This window comes from Barbus barbus, assembly GCF_936440315.1.
Source record: "Barbus barbus genome assembly, chromosome: 46".
In the NCBI taxonomy this organism is placed as follows: Eukaryota; Metazoa; Chordata; class Actinopteri; order Cypriniformes; family Cyprinidae; genus Barbus; species Barbus barbus.
Genome location: NC_136724.1, coordinates 15,515,315 through 15,533,927, shown reverse-complemented (window position 1 = coordinate 15,533,927; position 18,613 = coordinate 15,515,315). Strand labels below are relative to the sequence as shown.

The 18,613-nt window shown below is 38.0% G+C and overlaps 1 protein-coding gene across 1 annotated transcript in view; it reads right to left on the bottom strand.

The window, feature by feature from the left end:
• Positions 1-17,509: 17,509 nt before the first annotated feature.
• Positions 17,510-18,613, bottom strand: part of LOC306864625 (uncharacterized protein) — a 10,543-nt gene continuing 9,439 nt past the window's right edge. Inside the window, exon 14 of the mRNA XM_079408744.1 lies at positions 17,510-18,613. This exon is cut by the window's right edge and continues 1,101 nt beyond it. The gene's annotated coding sequence lies outside the window, so the exon portion shown is untranslated.

The following is an 18,613-nucleotide window of genomic DNA, read 5'->3' as shown; positions in this document are numbered from 1 at the left end:
ATAAACTTGCTCTGTTCCTCACACCTGTGCTTCATTTACCATGTGCACCTGAGCGGTTCCACCAGATGTGTTTGAGACAAAATGGCTAATAATTTATGCTGGCCTGACTGTAGAGGCCTTGTATTAATAGAACATTTCTGCATTTGTGACACAGACATAGATCAGATCTCTCAATTTGCATATATCAGTACTGCATTTGTGTTTGACTCAGCAGCGCTAAATTCAAAATATATGTATCTTCTAATAAACTTCTATGTGACCCTGGACCACAAAACTGTCATAAGGGTAAATTTTTCGAAATTCAGATTTATACATCATCTGAAAACGAAATAAATAAGCTTACCATTACTGTATAGTTCTTTAAGACAGGACAATATTTGGCCGAGATACAACTATTTGAAAATCTGGAATATGAGGGTGCAAAAAAAAAAAATCTAAATATTGAGAAAATCGCCTTAAAAGTTGTCCAAATGAAGTTCTTAGCAAAGCATATAGTAATATGCATTGCTAAGAACTTCATTTGGACAACTTTTGTTGTGAGAAATGAAGACCTTGTGAGAACTCAGAAACTCTATATGTGACCGTGGACCACAAAGTATTATTACTTTATCATTAGTAAATCAAAAATTTAGTTTTGACATATTTATGGTAGGAAATGTACAGAATATCTTCATGGAACATGATCTTTACTTATATGCTAATGATTTTTGGCATAAAAGAAAAATAGATAATTTTGACACATACAATGTATTTTTGCTACAAATATACCCCAGCGACTTGAGACTGGTTTTGTGGTCCACGGTCACATATAGAGTTTCTGAGTTCTCACAAGGTTGCAGGTTTGAGTCTGAATCCAATTCGCTTCCACTCTCCAAATGCGTTCTTACCGCTCTATACTGTCCTGTTGCATTAATGCAAAAAAAGCCAGATAAAAACAGGATTACAGATGATAAGAGAGACCTCATCGAGACTTAAACTTAAATACGATACATAATGTTTGCCGCAGCAGACAAATATGGAGGAAAGCTGAAGGGATAAAAGAATTATTCCATTCTGAGAGTGAAATAAGTTCCTAACATTGCCAATATCCATGTAGGCGATGTGCTCAACAAACACAAATATCTAAGGAATGGGGAGAGTAAGGAGACCTGAGAGATATCTAAATAAGCCAGAGAGCTACACCTCTGAAACAAGTGCTCGCAAAAAAGATGCTGTTTCGAACCCGCTGGGACTTCCCAGGCAGATTGTTCTGTTATGTTTTCTGATATGCTCAGAAAACCACACCTCCCAAATGGCTTGAGATGAAGGTTGGGAGACACTATTGCTTAAGACAGATAAAACTAGTTGTATGATACCATCCCTCACAGAGAAATGTCTTATTTCTTTCTCCCAAACAAAACAATACTTCTCTGCTGATGTTCAATGGATTCTAGTTGAGGCCATACATCTGAAGAAACGTGGTGAATTTTTGAACACCTGAGGCATTGACGGCGTTTAAAGCACAGCGAGGCGTTTTGTAGATTTGATAATACAAAAGAAACATCAATTTCTTGTTAGCTTTCTGAATTGTGCATGAAGTTCCAGGTTTTGTTACATAAAATGCCTGTGTTATGCTTAAGACTGCATGTATTTTCTTCCTTAAAGTTGAACTCTTCAGATTGCTGAATAGGAAAGCGGCTTTTATAACTTCCAGCTTTTATGTTCCTTAAATCAACAAACGGTCGTGGATATTTCAGCTGTGTAAGGGAGGGCAGGCTGAAATAGCAGATGCTTTGTCAAAGCCGTCAAACATAAAGTCTGTTTGAATTACGCAAAATCTGTTCGGGATACATAGACAGTGACATGCAAAAACAAATGTCCATTTTTATATAATCATAACAATAGCAATGTAAACATCCACTAGAGATGAGTATTTTCTAATCTTATTTTGAGCATTTTGTTTACAAACCTTGCGTGTGATGTTTATGTCATAAAGGTCTGGATGGTGACTAAAGCAAAATATTACAATCAGATTTATAGATTTTTTTGTGCATTATTTAGATGGACAGATCAAAGTTTTAAGGAATAGTTCACCCAAAAATGAAAATTTGCTGAAAATATATGCACCCTCAGGCCGGCCAAGATGAGAATTAGTTTGTCGAAACAGAACTGGAGAAATTTAGAATCAGAATCAGAATGAGCTTTATTGGCCAAGTATGTTTACACATACAAGGAATTTGTTGTAGTGACAGAAGCTCCACAGTGCAACAGAAAGACAGCAACAGGACACAGATAATAAAGGAATAATATACAAATATCCAAATAGGCAAAAACACAATATATAATATAGACAACTATGTATGTACAGGTCAAGTATGCGCAAATTAGAAATGAGAAAATAAAAATAAAATAAGTGAGTGTGGTGAATGGATAATGTATTATAGTAGTGTGTTCCACATTTATTGTTGAGTGTTCATGAGATGGATTGCCTGAGGGAAGAAACTGTTTCTGTGTCTCGTCACCGTCCTGGATGATGCCGATCAGTGTGGTGTCGTCTGCAAACTTCAGGAGCTTGACAGAGGGGTCTTTAGAAATGCAGTTGTTGGTGTAGAGGGAGAAGAGCAGTGGGGAGAGTATGCAGCCCTGCGGAGCTCCAGTGCTGATGGGTCGAGTGCTGGATGTGAATTTACCAAGCTTTACTAACTGCTGTCTGTCTGTCAGGAAGCTGGTGATCCACTGACAGACAGAGGTGGGGACGGAGAGCTGGGTTAGTTTATTCTGAAGGGTTTCCGTGATGATGGTGTTAAAAGCGGAGCTGAAGTCCACAAACGGGATCCTCACATAAGTCCCTGGTCTGTCCAAATGCTTCAGGATGAAGTGCAGTCCCATGTTCTCATGCTCTGTAGGCAAACTGCAGGGGGTCCAGTAAGGGACCAGTGATGTCCTTCAGATAAGCCAAAACCAGTCTTTCAAATGATTTCATGGCTACAGACGTTAGGGCCACAGGTCTGTAATCATTAAGTCCAGTAATTTTGGGTTTCTTTGGGACGGGGATGATGGTGGAGCGTTTGAAGCATGAGGGGACTTCACACAGCTCCAGTGATCTGTTGAAGATCTGTGTGAAGATGGGTCAGCACAGATTTTCAGACAGGCTGGTGACACACCGTCTGGGCCTGGTGCTTTCCTTCTTTTGTTTTTCCTGAAGACCTGGCACACATCTTCTTCGCTGATTTGAATTGTAGGTGTGGGGGAGAGGGGGGTTGCTGGAGGTGTGAATGGTTGTGTGGAGAGGTGTTCAGGGCAGGTGTGGGGTGATTTTTCAAAACGACAATAAAACTCGTTCAAGTCGTCTGCCAGGTGTTGACTCTCCAGAGTGCTGGGGGATGGTGTCTTGTAACTGGTGATATCCTTAATTCCTTTCCACACTGAAGCAGGATCACTGGAAGAGAATTTGCTTGTCAGAATAATTCCTCTTTGCCACTATGATCTCCTTTTCCAGTGTGTATTTGGCCTGTTTGCACAAGACTTTATCCACTTTCTGTAAGCATCTTCTTTGGCCTGACGGAGCTGTCTGAGTTTTGCAGTGAACCATGGTTTATCGTTGTTGTAGATTAGATGAGTCCTGTTAGGAATGCACATATCCTCACAGAAACTTATATAAGATGCTACAGTCTCTGTGAGCTCATCCAGATCGATGGCAGCGGCTTCAAAAACAGTCCAATCAGTGAGAGAGAAACAGGCTTGTAGATCCCGCTCTGTTTCATTAGTCCATCTTTTAACAGATCTTAATACAGGCTTTGCAGATTTAAGTTTCTGCCTGTGGGTCGGAATAAGATGAACCAAACAGTGATCAGAGATTCCTAAAGCTGCTCGTGGAACCGAGTGATATGCGTCCTTTATTGTTGTGTAACAGTGATCCAGTATATTACTGTCTCTGGTGGGACATGTGATGTGCTGTCTGTATTTTGGCAGTTTGCGGGAGAGATTTGCTTTATTAAAGTCCCCGAGAATGATTAAAACTGAGTCCGGGTGTTGTTATTCTGTGTCTGTGATCAGATCAGCGAGTTTCTGTAAAGCTGTGCTCACGTGCGCTTGCGGTGGAATGTAGACACTCACGAGAATGAACGAGCAGAACTCCCGCAGCGAATAGAACGGCTTGCAGTTAATGAAGAGCGTTTCTAGATCTGAACAGCACATCTTCTTTAACACAGTTACATCTGTACACCACCTCTTATTGATGTAAAAGCACGTCCCGCCGCCACGCGGTTTCCCCATTGATTCCGCGTCGCAATCTGCTGGTAATTAGGCAGATGAATCGCGCTGTCCGGTATGTCGCCATTTAGCCAGGTTTCCTTGAAACACAGGGCAGCAGAGTTAGAAAAATCCTTGTTTGTCCGGGAGAGCAGAAGGAGTTTGTCCGTTTTGTTGGGTAGAGAGCGGAGATTCGCCAGATGGATGCTAGGCAACGGCATTCGAAATCCATGCTGTTTGAGCTTCACAAGCGTGCCAGCTCTCTTTCCCCGCCTGCGCCTCCTGTAGCATTTGACCAGAGCTACGGCTCCACCAATTACAATGTCCAGCAAAACGTTCGAAAAATCAAAATCCGGTAAAAGATTTTGTGGTGTGTTCTGCCGAATGTTCAGGAGGTCATCCCTGGTAAAACTGATCGTATCTGAAAAACAGTGAGTGGGTGCCGTCAGAATGAGAGTTCAAAACATCACAATAATATATTGTACAAGTAATCCACACGACTCCAGTCCATCCATTGACATCTTGTGAAGTGAAAAGATGCATGTTTGTATGAAACAAAACCATCAGTAAGGCATTTTCATTTTAAACCATCTCTTCTAGTCCATAATCCATAATAAAGCTTCCTCTAGTGAAAAAGTCCCTGCTGTTCTCTCACATCAAAATCAATCAATATATTAGTTTAGAACTGTTCTGGATTGTTTTTGCTTGTAAATAGTGTCTGATCTGTGCATATTTCTCTCCTGATTCAGAAAAGATGAATTTTCATTTGAGAAAGCAATATTTCGATAGTAATCCGATAGCAATGATTTGACCTTAAAAACATCTCAATGATTTTGTTTATTACAAATACTGCAGATTTTTCTTTAAAAGGTGTTAATTGATGGACTGAGTCATTTACTTTTGGATTATTGTGATGTTTTTATCAGCTGTTTGAACTCTCATTCTGACGGCACCCATTCACTGCAAAGGATCCATTGTTGAGCAAGTGATGTAATGCTAAATTTCTCCAAATCTTTTCTGATGAAGAAACCAATTAATCTACATCTTGGATGGCCAAAAAGTAAATTTTCAGTAAGTTTTCATTTTTGGGTGAACTATTCCTTTAAATGCACCAAAAATACAGCAGTATATTTATATAAGCATGTTTGTGCATATAAAGTTTTTTTTTTTTTTTTTAAGTAAACCAAGCGTCAAGTAGTAGTGAGCAGTTCTTAAGGCATAATTCATTAAAATGTCAGTTCTGCCACTGATTTATTGACTTTTAAAATCTGTCTTTACTTCTAGGGAAGAGCAGAAACTTCTTGAAAGTCTCTTTGGTCAGAAAGTGTCTGCTAAGAGCATTACTGTAAATATTAATGTAAAGCAGTTTGGATTTGCTTTTCTTCACAATATCTACTCGAGGGAAGCAAGGCCAAAACCTAAATCCTTCTCTTAATTTACTTCCAGCGCACGTTCCACTGGGACCGCCGCGAATTGAGGTTGAGACGCTGCATTATACAATATTCGTATTTAATTGTTTCTTACACTGGAAACAACACTATGGCAACCGCAGTAAACATGTCATGTTTCATAACTCTTTAAATACATTTTAAAACACAAAGGCCTGAATTTTTACGAGTGCTTGGATGCTTTCTGAAATAGAGCTGACATTATGAGTGAATGATGTAAAGGTGATCAGGGTCCTGGTTTAACCGTAGCCCAGCTGCTGTCAAATCTAAGAGAGTAGCCTGTTTGGAAAAATCATACTTTTGCTTTGTTCTTTAAAGTTTTTTTATTATGTATATATCAAAAATATCACACATTATCTAATAACACACACACACACACAGATATAAAATATTTATGTATTTTCTTAACAGTATAGTATGTGTCAGATGATGTTCATCAGTTTCCAAGTGTTTAACAGTTGAAATGATTTAGTGAAATATGTTTACAGTAGGTGTTCCGAGGCCAACGTTCTGTCTCCTTCATTCATTGTACAACACAAAACATTTCTGTGTTATGCATATTCAGAATCTGAATATCACAGTCCTGCATGCCTGTTACGGACTTCTTCTGGTGCAACATTATTCATTTATTCATTGCAAAGATGTTGAACAAGAGGCCAGCCATTGTATTCTCAGAGAGCGCTTGTGTGTTTTGGCAGTGCCTGTCTGAGTCCTCCCTGCACAACACAGTCTCACTCCTCCTCGTCACATATCGACGCTTGGTCATTGCCCCCTGGCGTCAACATCCGAGGCAGAAGGTACCCCCTTTGCGTCGCTTTTCAACGTAGATGGCCGTCCTATACACGTCCATATAAATCCCTCATCCTCGGATTCTGACGCAGGGAGGGGGGGTCAACCAAGGAGAGATATGGTGCGCTGGAAAATTTCGGTTTTCATGCTCATAATCAGTTGTTTAATGTTAAAATAAGAGGTGGATAAACTGGTAATTCAGTGTGATCACTGAATTACCAGTTTACCCACCTCTTATTTTATCGTATTTTATCGTATATGGACCGCGCATTGCGTTATTCAAATGATCCGTGATACGCGATCCGATCACTTTCTCTATATAATTTTTTCGTTGTTTGAATAACCGTGGGAAAAAATTATAACAATTAATAAGCCTAGCGTACAATGTGTTTTATTAAACTGTAATCATGTTAAAATGTTAAAATGCTCATTTTTCCGCACATGCGCAGAATGAAGGCGGACGTATTCGCGATCGATCTCAAGCATCCCCGCTTCTCAAATCGGCTGCAAGGAAGTAAGTGTTGCATGCAAACTTTAAATTATGTACATCCCTGACCTATCAAAAATTATAGAATTATGTCAAAAGTTTGTTGTATTTGTAGCTGCTGTTTTTTGTGCTTTGCTCTAACGTTAGTTAAGGGATAGAGAAGTAACGTTATCATGATTAATGAAATGTGCAGTATGCTAGACAGTAGATTAGCCTAGGTACACCTTGGGAATAGGGTAAACTAACTTCAAATCCATCTAAACTATACATTTTCAGAAAGCCTATCTCGTCTAGATGCGATTAAACACGCAGTGTTACCTTCCTCCAGTCTTAGTCAAGGACAGTTTCTGAAATGCATTTCCATTGTATTGAATTTTTTGGAAACACATTGATTTTCAATGTAATTCCATTCACGGGGCTGTAACAAGTTGCGGGGATTTTAAGGCCTCTAGCTTGCAGTCTAGTGTTTTCACCAAGTGCAGTAAAACTCTTAGGCTAGTGTGTTCAACAATACAACACTGTTCAATACTTAAGTCAAAAGCTGAATAGGTGTCATTTAACATAACTCTTGGCAAGGAGAATAATTACTGTGTTTGTTAGGATGATGTAGAATACACTGTAGAGTGTGGCTATTTAAGGGTGTTCACTCAAGACATTGAATTAGTCCAGCTAAAATATAGTTTACCTGCTGATGAAGTTTATCATTGGTAATCTGGTAAGTAGTTTTTTTTTTCATACTATGAAATTTACCTGACTGACATCACCTACCCAATTTTTAGATCACCAGTAGACAACTTGAGACTATCATGCCATCCCAGTGCCTTTATTATGCCAGGGAGTGTTTCATTCAATAATGGTTTTGCTTGTGTGTTAGATGGCTGTCCACACGTATATTTGATGACTGAAACTGTGGACATAGGCCTGTGTATTTTTGACAGTAATAAAGACCTTATTGTAGAACAGTCCAAGCCTAATAGTAGGGCAACGGAGAGCCCATACTTGGGATGGTCTAAATGAATGTCATTTTGAATGTGCCTTTAGGCAATTTCTGTATGTGTGTTGTGGTTTTATTTGTATGACAATCTGTTTGCCTTGAAAATGTGCTATGCATTTAAATATCATAATCATTTGTGTGTGTGTGTGTGTGTGTGTGTGTGTGTGTATTGTACAATTCAGAATGACAAAGCCAAAATTCAGGCCTTGCCCTGCTTGCCAGGTCAAGAACCAGGTCAGCAGGAAGTGCTGCAGTGCCTGCTACGCAAGCCTCAGCAATTGTAAGAAGATGGAGGCCCTCAAAGACAGGCTGGATAATGAGTGGGGGCAGGGGGTCTGGAAAAACCGCAATGCAGCAAGAGTGGTTTCTTCTGCCCAAGTTGCGGTAAGTTAAAATACTTATACTTCATGTATTGGATGGTTGTCAATATGAGTCTCAAAGCACATTAACATCAATACTATCCTACTGTCAGCTATCAACATTATCATTTCTTACTGCGTAGAACAATCCAGCGTGAATCAACCCATATTTCTGTTGCTTGAGATTCACAGAGTGCTGTCGGTAAGAATAGGTATGAAGAAAATTGACATAGACCGAATTTGCGAAGTGGCAGCTGACTATAACTGAAAGGAGCACAGAAAACTGATACTTTCCTTGGCTTCATTACTCAGTGTTAACTGCCATTTTGCTATTCTGTTTTTGTTGTATCAAATTTTCTCATTCCTCTACCTAATAACCGCACTCACTGATTTCGAGGAACAGGGATATGGGTTGATTTACACAGGAGTTTTCCTTTAAGGTTGGTCGAAGATGCTGTCATGTTGTGACTGAACATACAATTTTATAAAAGTTACCTTTCACTGACATGTTTATGCGTGCATCCCACAGACCTTGACTTAATCTAAAGCTGGCACACATACCATTAACGGGATGACATTTGGATGGATGTAAACTTCGTCCAAAATCACTCATGTTCCCTCAATTTACTTATCAGCGCACAGATACATGTATCATAGACTTTACATGTGCACAAATAATGTGATTATTTCCAATAATCAGAATAAGGACTTAATCGCATTATGATGTTTACATGTCAAGAGCAAAGCACTTCACTCCTGTTTACATGCAATTTCCAAATTCTTATTATTCGCTAAGAATTATGGTTAACTTTTTAATGCTGTACTCACATACCCCACTAAACAGGATAAATTATGGACTCAGAAAGAGCACAGGTGCGTTACTATCCGCTGTTTTAATTTATTTTACATCTAATCCAAAACACTTCCCCACCATCGTTTCTGATATGCGTATTATTAACAGGTGCGTGTCACGTCATTCATGTACATCACACACACATGCGCACTTTGGTCAGAGCAGCAATACTGCGATTAAGGTGTTTACATGCCTGTATATTTCGATTCAAATCGACATACGCCACCTACGTTAATGCAATTATTCTTGCTGCGATTATGAACTTACTCACATTATTTAGATCGAAGTATTGCGTTTACATGAGGTTAAGTTTAATCGCAATATTGTCAAAATCTCACTATAATCGCATTAAGAGGGTCCATGTAACACTGTCTATCCTATGCAACTGGCGAGCTTTCTAATAGTGGTGACCAAATGTTTTCTTGTAAATAAATGGTTTACAAAAAAAACTTAAGAGTTTGCACCAATGTCAGCCTACTTATTTTTTCTTTTTACTTCAACAATTTATTTAATTTCTAGTAAAATTGCACTGCTAAGGACCATTCATAACTCTGTTAAGAAACATCCAAAACTAGAGATAATACCTCTGTCTTGACACTGGGAGGCTGTGTAGAATATACATGTTTTATTTTATTTATTTTTTTTGTCTTTAATCAGATAAGATAGTTGAGAGTGACAGATACGAGTGGGAGAGAGAATTGGGGTGCGATCTGGATCTGACCACTGGTCAGGACTCGAACTCAGGTCACCACGGTACGGTGCTGGTACTCCAGCCAGTTGTATGATGACCAGGGCCTAGGACTACCTTTCTTAACAGAGCATTCGAAAAGAGAAAGACATTGGTATCAATGTTGACAAAATCTTTTCCAGTTTCTGATTAAATTTCTATTCCCACTCACAATATGGTAAAATATTAAATGAACTGCATTTATATAGCGTTTTTTCCACTCCTTCGAGCATCACCCACACACTCATACACTTGGTGGCTGCCATGCAAGGTGCCAACCTGCACACTAATTACCAGTTACTAGTCACTGACTGACACTTTGTTAATAATAATTTCAGTACTTTTTTTTCATTTCAGGTGCAGAAACTTGCTGCTTTGGGCTATATGCCCATTTTATTTATGGGCAGAAAAAAAAACAATTCGTTGAGAGCAGATATATGTGCTGGAATGCCACTAACTGAGGGCACACGACCTTTTGTTGATGCCATGAAGAAGGCTTATGAGTATTTACTTATAAAGCAAGGTTAGGGTTATGCAGAACTCATTACTTTTTAAATTATATTTTATAATGTTTCTCTTTGATGTATACAGATTAAAATTAATGTCAACTTGTTACCTCCTTAACAGGACCTCAGATGTCTCAGCCACAGACCCGGTCTGACCAGCAGATCCAGACCCAGCCTGACCAGCAGATCCAGATCCAGACCCAGCCTGAGCAGCAGATCCAGACCCAGCCTGAGCAGCAGATCCAGACCCAGCCTGAGCAGCAGATCCAGACCCATCCTGAGCAGCAGATCCAGACCCATCCTGAGCAGCAGATCCAGACCCAGCCTGAGCAGCAGATCCAGACCCAGCCTGAGCAGCAGATCCAGACCCAGCCTGAGCAGCAGATCCAGACCCAGCCTGAGCAGCAGATCCAGACCCAGCCTGAGCAGCAGATCCAGACCCAGCCTGAGCAGCAGATCCAGACCCATCCTGAGCAGCAGATCCAGACCCATCCTGAGCAGCAGATCCAGACCCAGCCTGAGCAGCAGATCCAGACCCATCCTGAGCAGCAGATCCAGACCCATCCTGAGCAGCAGATCCAGACCCATCCTGAGCAGCAGATCCAGACCCAGCCTGACCAGCAGATCCACTCTAAAGCTCACCAGATTGATGATGGTGCCATCCTCAACCTCTACTTTTTGCCCTCTCCACCTCATCCCCAGACTCACCCTGAAGCTCAGCAGCTCCAGATTAAGGCTGAAGTCCATACTCAACCCCAGCCCCATCCTCAGCATGAATCTATCCTACCAAAGCCCCGCAAAAGAAAACAGGGTAAGGTGAATTTTCTTTGCAGCCATTCTCTATATTTATGCAGAATTAATTACATTTAAGTTTAGTTAGGTTAATGTTAATTTCAACAACAGAGACCCAACCCCCAGAGTCTCCGGTCCACCATCAGCCCCAGATACAGGTCCAGCCCCAGCCCCAGCAAATTCAGCTGCTGACTGCCAAGCCAAACCCAAAAAAAATAAAAAAGGGTAAAGTAAACTTTCTTGCAGCCAATCTCTTTTGCAGAATTCATTACGGTTTAAATAAACACAATGTACTTTCTGATGTAAAACTAGTGAACAGAGCTTTATTGGCACTGCTAGAAAATTCCAATTGGTGTTTGATGACATTACAGTAAGCAATTCCATGCTGTAAAGGTAAAGTGAACTTTCTTATTGGCCAATTTATAATTTATTTATTTATATTTTTGTAATTAGGGAAATACTGTTGTCCTCAGATTAATTAGTTCTCTTTGATTTAGATAATTTTGATACAACAGTTAGGTCAAGTCAAATTATCTGTTATATTCTGATTGGTCGAGAAATGTTCAGTCATGCTATTTGACTAAAGATGTCTTTGGATTTCCTCACTGACTTTTTGCACTGGTGTTATACATCACTCCGCATTTTGCATTGAATTGACCTACACCAATGTTCCATTAGTGCGAAGATAACAGATTTATCAAACTCCTGCCTCTTGGCTATTGCCGTACCGTGTGGTTATCCAACCAACCTCTCTCTTACTTGTGCTATATTGTTTTAGTATTTTACAATGGCCAGTGTGATACACATCTGCCTTTCGCACATCTGTGAAAAAGAACACGCATACAGTACACACACATTATAAGAATCGGACCTGGGTTCCCAGATGCACTGCACATTGATGGTGCTGGCACTGTAACCTGTTTTAACCCAGCACAAGTTCTGTGATTAATGGTGATTCCATATTCTGTGAAACCCTGCTTAGTATAAGTTATGGGTTCTAGTATAAGTTATGGGTTCATATAAATACACAAGGCCTTAGATCAAATGCAATACTTCTATTTATTGATTACCATTTGTTTGTCAACAAAACCTTTTTGCCGGTGTCGTTTCAGGGTGCCGAAAATGCAGCAAGCAAAAAGTGTGGCAATACGACACTATCATTGACAAAAGAATGACAGAGGTGAGATGTAGAACCATATTTCTTATTAATGTCTCTGATATCCTCCTCATTGTACAATATTACTTTATAGCCTACCTACTGATGTTTAGCTCACGTCACCGACCAGTGCATATAGCCAAGCATGAATGTCATTACTGTCAGTATGGTTTTGTGAAATGGTAACAGTAACTACATAAATATAATTAAGTGTGTGTGTGTGTGTTTCTGCAGGATAAGGCTGAAGTAAAGGTACGCTGGTTGCCTTGTTCTCAGTGGTAAGTATTGGCTTATAGTATGTATCCATTCATACTTGACTATAATGTTTCCTGTCAGGCCTTTGTTTTTTGGTAGTGTTGTTTTAGGATGATAGTGTAGTATCTACACACATTGGCCGCAAACGGTGGCTGCAAACTGGCTACATACAGTCTTGTTTGAAAGTCTTCCTTTGTAAAGCCTGTCCCCTGAACAGTAACACTATGTAACAACAACATGATGCGTACTTGGGTAGCAATGTGTATTGTCCGTTGTGACATGACACAATGATGCATGTAATAACATGGGTGTCAATGAAAGCGATGCATGTTAAGGCTGCACTGAAAGTGCACGCATGATCTTGCTTTCACAGCATACTTGCATTGACTATAAATTGGCTCTTAAAGTCTGCATGAAATCAAAATGGACTATATTTATTTTGGTTAGCAGATATTGCTATTTTTGTGTTGAACAATTAGTCCTTGTAAGTCACTCCAAAAAAAAAAAAAAATGTGTTTGCCTTTGTAATCTTGAATCCAAATCTGAGAATGCTCCTCCCCTCTAAAATGACGTGCCCTCTCTGATAACGTCAGATTTACAGCTTGGGCATGAGCCTGACATCCGTAATCACTCCCCTCCAACTGTCACTTTACTACATCTAATCAGTTTAAAGTAGAAAAAACAAGCCACAACCTCTATTTTCCTTATTCAGTATTCTATTTCTCTAGGAACTACATAAAAATATGGAAGTAAAATCAGTCTCAAACTTGCGCTCCCTGCTAACTTTAATGTCGACTGTATATTTGAAGTCCATGTAAAGAAATTGCAAAGGGAATTACCAATTAAAAGAAATTAGAAACAGACTTAGTGAAAATGTACAGTATAAGCTGTGAATGTTGTATTCATTGTGTACAGTTATTCTCCTGATCTAATGTGAGATGTGCACTACTTAATTACAGTGGCAAAGCCTGGGAGGACACATGGGAGCCGGCCAGCCAGTTCCCTTCCTGAGCTTAGTGACCTGAAGTTTAAAAGAATATTTCAGAAGAATTATACACATACATGCATAGGTATGTTTCAATTAAATTTCCCCTCATTTTTTACAGTTTCTTCCTTCTGAAATCATTATTCATGCTCAAAATACATTTATAGAGAGAACTAATAATATTCTTTATACATTAAATTCATATGCAGTGTTCTATAGCATTTCTAATTGTTCATATGTATTGAAATGTATTGATTATTGTTAAACTTTTTACCTCTGACCTGTCATTGCACTGAGCACGCCATAAACCACAAACCTGATAACATTTGACACTTCAATTAGGACATTCAGTATACACATGCAATTTGCTGATTTTAGTGTGTGTTCAAATTTTTTATTGTTAACTTTGTTCTTATTTGTTGTTTGCCTTTACTGTCTTTCAGATGGCACTAAATATGTCTCAAACTCAATTTGTTGGATTTGTGCAATGAAAAGTAAAGATGTTCTATTTATGACTTTGGTTCTAATAAAACACTGTTCATTACTCCTTGAAAAATTGGCTATTTTCGCTTTTGTCAGTAAATGGACTCAGTAAATTCCTGCTTGTTAACAAAGTTAAGGTCTCTTTTAAAATTATCCATCGCTGTTATCCTGTTAAATCTTTTTAAGTTAAATTAAGAAAAGATATTGATGTGAAATGTACTTTCTCTTTAACACACATCCACACATCTTTTGTGTAACACCTAGCATATGGGTACTGTATCTCTTCATTTTGTACGCTGCACTGTTCTACTTGATTAAAAAAAAAAAAAAATATATATATATATATAGAAATTTCTCACGAATTAAACACACAATTTGTGCTTCCATTTCAAAATAGATAAATATTTTTTCACTGTATCGAAGTTAGTGTCACCATGTTGACAAATACTAAACTCACTACTGAACCATTTTAAAATTTGTTTTACCACACTCAGTGCTCTTAGATAAAACTTCAGCCTCATGTGTATTCTACTCTTTTGCGTCTTGGATGTTCACCCACATGATGTATAATCTTGGATTAGGCTACTTTCTTTACAGATCCTGATGATATTCCTTTTTAAAAAATGCAACATTAACCACAGCACAGTGATCTAATTCCTTATCACAGAGACTGACCCAATGGTTTGATGTTAACCGTGTCAATTTCTGTTTTATTGTCTGTCTGTCTTTCATTCTCTCTATCTCTGTCTCTCTCACACACACACACAGAACTGCGGTCGCTGTTGCCCTCGTACTGTACTGGAACAGTTTTGCCATTCTGAATGTCATGAGGAAAAGAGTCTGCCTGCAGAGGAAAATTACACACTCCAGCCTGGAAGCAAATCACACTGGTATGCCCTACACACACAATACTACAGCTAAGTCAGTAGAATTTGGTGCAACTAACATACACTGTCAAACAAGTGTTACAGAAACTGCTGTTTTTATGCATTTATGTGTTATTATGACGTGGTCATATGCAGTGTTAAGTGACTGTCTGTATGAAGAAATCATACTGTATAATGTTAATGTAATTCAATATTACCGGTAAAATAACCACTTGTGCCACAAAATGTTGTATGACAAAGTTCAGCTTTTGAGCCCAGCCTATTGTATATGTGATCAGGGGATTGTAGTTCATGCCATTTTGTCTATGCTGTATACTTACATTTTGCATAGACAAGAAAAGCTCTTTGTTTAACCGCGTTCATTATGCAGTACAGGCTCAATGGGCCTGTACTTTTGACCAGATCTTCTTCAAAGTAACATAAGAACTAATGAGCTTTCATTTGTCAGACAATGTAAGGAGATTGTTGTCATTTTAGTACAAATTATTGAATCTCATATTTCTTTATGATTTCCAGGTTTTCAGATATTATTAAGCTACTTATCAGATGCTGTGAACGGAGTGATAAGGAAGACCCAGCCTATGGACAGCTCCTGAGAATAAAATGAGTGTCCATCATTTTATCTACCAAATGGATCTCCTATGCATTGTACTTACATCTTTCATGTGAACTCTTGAGCATGTCCATGTTCTCTGTGACCAGATGACATACCCATCTTTTAATTATATTGACTGTTGTGTGCCGTGAATAAAATATTCATAACACTAATAACAAATCCATATTTTCAGTGTCTTGATACATTGATGTGTATTGTGCTGAAATAAGTGCAATGACAATGTTCCTAATAGTTTACTATTCTCTTCTTAAAAAGTTTACTTGATACATTGTGTGTTGTCCTGAAATATGTCCAGTTTAGAACATTTGGCCTTCTGTGGCAGCAGAGATCCTTGGAAAAATACTATTTTGGGTATGCACATGCCTTAACCCCTTCAGACATGCATCCACTAAAATGGACATCACATGATGTTTTGTTTAAACCAATATTTTTTTTTTCATAATATGAGCAATGCCTGGTCACTGATTGGTCCTCGATCACAATGAGGATATGACTCCTAACTTAATCTGATTGAGCTACAGGCATAACAAAAGAGAGACATGACTAACCAACTAGACAGGAAGAGGAAGAAGTCCACATTTAATTTTTTTATACAATATGCAGATTTAAGTTTATGATAGCCTCGTCAATTTTTACTAAATTAGGAAATATATATCAAATGATAATATTCAAAGTTATTATGAAGATCTTTCAGAGTTGCAGAACACGGGTTTTTGTTTTTTTTGCTTTGGACATGAGGTCTTGAAAGCACCTCATGAATTACTTGTATAACAGGTTGAGACATTATTGGAAGCATTTCAAAGCTAAATACTGAACTACACATTCAAATGTTAATGTTTTATGAACAATTCTGAATTATTATGGAAATTAATATTAATATGATTTAATTTATGTCATTAAAGGGACAATAGCCTGTCAATCAACTTCAATATTGCACAATATTTGTCACGCTGAACAACAATTTTTACTGTATTTGCATAATTGTAAGGGATAGGTGTAGACGTTAATAAAACACAATCTAACAGGCAGCAAATTAAATTGTTGCTACCGAAAAACGTAAGGCATCTGGACAAGAACGTGTGACGTCGCTGCTCAGCTGGGATCTCATTGGCTGTGATTTTCTCTTGTCACCCGCAGTGGTTGGACTATCTTTTAACTCAAATTAAACAGCGCATCATGTTACAAAAGCAGGTTTTGCTGATATTATCAAATTAGTAATATATTAATTTAACAATGAAGTGTTTCTATGTTGAGAGAAATCATCACTCCTTTAGCGAGATCCTAACCCTAAGCATAACTTCAATGAACTACAAATAAAAGCGCCAGATCTTCCCGTTCCATAGATAGAATGAAAGAGACTTATGGGTAATGTAGTTTAAAACTTTTTTATTAATGAAATTAAAGAAATAATATCTCTAATGGAAAACTGGATATCTAAATATGTTCATTGTGTAAACCTCTATGATATGTTTAAGCAGGCTGGAATTTGATATTTTACAGTGAGCAATGCCTTTAAAAATGCCTTTATGCCACCTTTCCCTATATTTCTGAAAACTGTGCCCAACATTATGTAATCAACATAGCATAAGTAGTAATCCTGCCGATTTTCTCTTTGATACATTAGTTGGACTCTGATTTATAGCAATTTCAAATGTGCAGTTTTTGGCGCTTCCAGGGGGTGCTACTCGGCCCCTGGGGGTAGAAGAGCAGTAAAACCTACATATATGTATTCCCTTCATCATGGGCAACAAACTGTGTTGAGTCATATTTATATCTGACAGTTTTCACAGTCCACCCTATTCTATTCTTATGTCATGCCTCATATAGCTTTCGACAGGACATTGTGAGGTCATTTGGTGAAACATGGAAAAAATAGAAAGATATGCTTTAATAACCACAATAACAACAACTACAACAATATATTATTTCTTTGATTTATTTTAAACACCAATATAATGCTGAACCTGCAACAACTTGTCATTATTTATTCCACACTGGTAAGCATTAATCAAGGACAATTTATACACATTGTGACTTCACTATTACACAAGGACAAATACATGCAGTACTAAGAATCACAATATAAAAAATAAAATAAAAAAAATTCTGATTAGCAAATGTAAAAATGTCCATTTCACCCCCTTATCCTTCTCCTCATGTGCTGGACATCAGTAATGTGCATGCTCTTGGTTTTAATGCAGTACAAAAATCACGTTGATCATTCCTGGTACATTGTCATTTCCAGGGGATGCTACAGAGTCTGTGAACGTGTAAGCTGTAATTTCACTTTTCTCACATATTTTGGGTGATACATAGATTTTACATGCTAGATTTTACCTGTCTATGATGTATGAAAGTTAATAATGTTAACCCTAGGCCTAAATGTCACAAAGGCCATGGTAGTTACATTCATTATTATAAACAAATATCAGCATGTGACATATATTGACATGGGGGATAAAACAAAGACCTCTAGTGTGTTGACAACACAGAAAGATTACAAAGGTTACTTAAGGATCAAAGATGTTTTATTATCATTCTATAAAACGATGAATGAAAATGTAGAAATGAGACAAAATCAAGAAAAAATTACCACAATAACACCATGAAATATTTAAAATGCCTGAAAATAGTAAGCAATCAGAATCCAGTTACAGTTTACACAAGGCTGCCAACTCTCACGCAACTTTACATGATTGTCATAACTAATGGTAATCACTTAGTTGGGTTACAGAGTATTCAGTCAGTTCATAAACAGAGAAAAAAACAGATTACAATTAACACAAATAAGGACAAGCTGTGATAGAAAATAAGTCAAGTATAGTTAAGTATAAAAAATAAATTATTTTATCATTGAATCTGGTTATAACAATAATGGCAAATGTTCAATGCAGGTTAGAGGTACTGTATACTGGGCTTAGAAGAATTTTATTGAGAAGACTTATCTGTGCTAAAGGCCATGTGACTTCAACCATGAGGAAACTCATGTCAAAATTTATTTTTCTAGAAATCATTGATACTGGACTGAACAAAAGAATGCTATCTA